A 3,956-nucleotide genomic window follows, 5' to 3' on the forward strand; every position below is an offset into this window, starting at 1 on the left:
TCTGGCCTCACGTGCATATCAATAGCTTGCCCAGTGAAAATTTATTATAAGTTTAAAAAGTGTTTGTCTAAGAAAATCACCTGCCTTTCACCTCAAAATATAAACTTGCACATCACAACCACCTACTATGACTGCTGGAACAATAATGAAGGTCAGTCAGACTGTGAGTGTGGTAAGAAACACACTGCCACAAGCATGTTGGAACCTGTTGTGACACGTAGGTGTATATTGAACAGTAGAGGTAACAAATAATTTTAACCATGATATTCATTATCAGTGACCTAAAATTAGTTGGAAATTGTTATTCTGGTCTCGGAAGCATTTACATTGTTGACCGGTGTACTCTGAGGAGTGAAGTAATGGAAAGAGGATCCATACATAGCTTTAAGAAGAAGTACGACAAGGCTCTTTGAGCTGGGAGAGAGTGGACCTAGTAGCAGTCAGCGAAGAGTCGGGACCAGGAACTGTGAATCAACCCCTGCAACCCCTACAGGTGAGTACGTTGGAAAGGTAGAAGCATTATCCATACATAGCTGTAAGAAAAAGTACGATAAAACTCTCGAAACCAGGATATAGCAAACCCAGAGAAGAGGCGGTGCCAGGAGCTGTGAATCAATCTCTGCAACTACATAAAGGTGAGTACGTAGAACAACCACTGTGAAAAAATAGTGAACTTCCAAGCGCTTTCGTGATTTCTCACATTATCAAGGAACTGTTCCTTGATAATGTGAAAAATCACGAAAGCGCTTGGAGGTTCACTATTTTTTTAGAGTTCTTCGTTCTGCATATTGTGACATCACCTGTTTACTGTGATCTTATTGTATCATAGGTGAGTATATTAATAACTCATCTTGAGAGTAAGTATATATGACACTGCAACATTTATATCATCATCAAACGTTAGTTATATAACATTGAACGTTACAGTCATGTAACATTAAACGTTACAGTCATGTAACATTAAACGTTACAGTCATGTAACATTAAACGTTACAGTCATGTAACATTAAACGTTACAGTCATGTAAAATTAAACGTTACAGTTATATAACATTAAACGTTACAGTTATATAACATTAAACGTTACAGTTATATAACATTAAACGTTACAGTCATGTAAAATTAAACGTTACAGTTATATAACATTAAACGTTACAGTTATATAACATTAAACGTTACAGTCATGTAAAATTAAACGTTACAGTTATATAACATTAAACGTTACAGTTATATAACATTAAACGTTACAGTCATGTAAAATTAAACGTTACAGTTATATAACATCAAACGTTACAGTCATGTAACACATCGACACTATGCCCAGCCCTTCTAGGGCAGGGTAGGCGCCTGAGCCAGAGCTTGCAGCTCACAAGACTGTCATTCCCATTAGCCCCCTGGGGGCGGGGATGGCAGACCAGAGAGAAATAGCTTGTGGTTAGGCCTGGGGACAGTTGGTCCCAAAGATGAGGGGGTACTTGTGCCTCCTCCCATGGGAGACTTAGGTCTCAGACACTCCCTTGACAGGGAACCAAGGCCGGGCCACCACTTGGAAAAGGCCCGGGCCGGGAGAATACCGACGAATCTTTAATAATGAATAATAATTCTTTGTTCGCGCTGGATCTAGCAACAATTTTTTTTTCTTCTTTTCTTTTTTTCCCTCTCCCCCATTTATTTAGTTGTCCCCACTTTCCCTCATGCCTAGTGGGTCCTTACCTGAGTCTCTTCCGTTTGTTCAATCGTCATTTCACTGCTGATTTTGCCACTGGAAAGACAATCACTGCTACTCCCATTCTAGAAGTGTCCCTTCTATCCCCGTTGGGGAAGGGAATGTCTATCCTCCACAAGTGTCACTCTACTCTTCCACGATGTCACATCGTGTGAAGATTAAACCTACAAATTCTGTGGTAAGCGATGCCTCGAAGCTTACTCTTACAGCTGCCCTTAAAAACAGCCTGCAAGCCAATTTCTGCGGCATTGCCTTACTCAGTGACGCCTTCCTAGTCGCCTGTACCTGTGATAAGGAGGCCGAAAAAATCCTGACCCCTACTGCTATCAAGACGCAACGATCGTGGCTTCATAATCTCCAACTCTCCTTACTTGAAGGCGAAATGTTTTGTCTTCGTGAAACGACTTGACAAGATCGTCACGGCCCTCTCTAAAGAAGAACTCAAATTATCCATCGAGGACCAGAGTGCCTGGGCCTCAGTGCATACCATCACGAAGGTACCTAACGTCTCCTCTATGCTTAAGGTCCGTCAGATAGTGCTTGGGCACCTATGGCTGCCCAGGCACTATCTGACGGACTGGCCATTTCCTACTACTTTATACAACTTAGCCACATCGAGACTGAATCCTTGAAACACATCTCTCCCTGCTGGACCTGTTATTCCTACAATCACACCACCAAGGATTGCCAAATAAAGGACAAGAAAATCTACTTGCGGAAATGATGGAAACAACTACAGATCCTGCACCACAACTACTGTTCTTACTTGCCTTAACTGCAAGAGTAATCACCATACTTTGCAGGTAATGTCCGGTGAGCAAGGAAATCTTGTCCAAGAAGATCGAAGAAGACCTGAAGAATCCCATCGTTAATTCCCCAACATATGCTGCTATAACGAAACTACGGACTGACACCTCCAAGATTCTGCAGGACAAACGACAGACTCGTCCATCCAACAACTCTCTCCACTTTTTGACAATGCTCCCTCTAAGGTGTTGTACTGCTTAGTGTATGCACACCTTGCAAATGAAGCGAGCTCTTCAGACTAAACAACATGCCTACCTTCAATTTCCCAGACTCCACACCTTCGGCCGACATTCTCAAGAATATTCCCAACGTTGTGAACTTCACGAAACCTGCAGACCTGATTCCTCCTACGGCCATAACTCCTACAAATCTCACCAATGATGACATACCACCAACGACTTCCACTACTGATCCTGACCAATCACAGTCTTCGTCTCAAATCTACCAGCCTATCGAAGAAACACAACTATCCAAGGAAGAGGAAGAAGAAGGCATGGAAGAAGATGAAAAATTTCGTACCTATATAAACGGAAGGGGTTGGCATGATATAACTTTCAACACAACTGAACCATACAGTGATGCAATGTATTGCAAAGAACTCTACTCTCGACTTCAAAACAGAACTGTCAAGTTTACCAGCATCCCTGAAGAATTATGTACAACTCGAGCCCTACTTGGAAACATCAACTTATTCAAAAGAGACTTTAAATAAAAAACAAGGTTAAACTCGTCCACATTTTAAATTCAAGATTCAAGAAACTGACAACCTGCCGTAAACCATAAATCGTCACATCTTTCATCTTGAAGCTATCTTCTTCCTGTGATCCTCCTTCCTGCCTGCCGTCCTCCTCTACATATCAAGATATACTCGACACTACTGTCACCACGCTCAGCAAGTGTCCCGGTTTTTCTACACTTGTCTACATCTGCCTTACAATGTTCTGCTATTACGTTTAGCCCCGGCTCTTTTTCTACGACTCAAGACCTTCCTCTCCAGAGCTATTCATCATCTGTCCCCACTTCCCCCTCACCCCATGTGGGTCTTGCTTGTGAGTCCTCCTGCATTCGTTCGTCCATTCAGGTAGCCATATTTATTATATTTGGTATTTATTTCGCATTCAAGTTCTAGCTAGAATATCACCTAATGTTTTATTATTGTTATATTTATTCTAACTGAATCAACTTGGTTTTAAAATTTCTAGCTTAATTTCATCACAAAAGTATGTAAATTTAAGTCTGTTGTAAGTCGTAACGACTAAATTATCTTAGTTGGGTTACTTAATTCATGATGTAGATAGAGTTTTAAAACTGCACTTGACTTTTATTCTAATACACTTTTAGATTCTGATAATGGGCAAAGTAACGTCCGAAACATTACTAAAAATATCTGATGTTCTTTAAAGATGTTCGTTACATCCTCGCCG

Source organism: Cherax quadricarinatus, chromosome 60 (assembly GCF_038502225.1).
Source record: "Cherax quadricarinatus isolate ZL_2023a chromosome 60, ASM3850222v1, whole genome shotgun sequence".
Lineage (NCBI taxonomy): Eukaryota > Metazoa > Arthropoda > Malacostraca > Decapoda > Parastacidae > Cherax > Cherax quadricarinatus.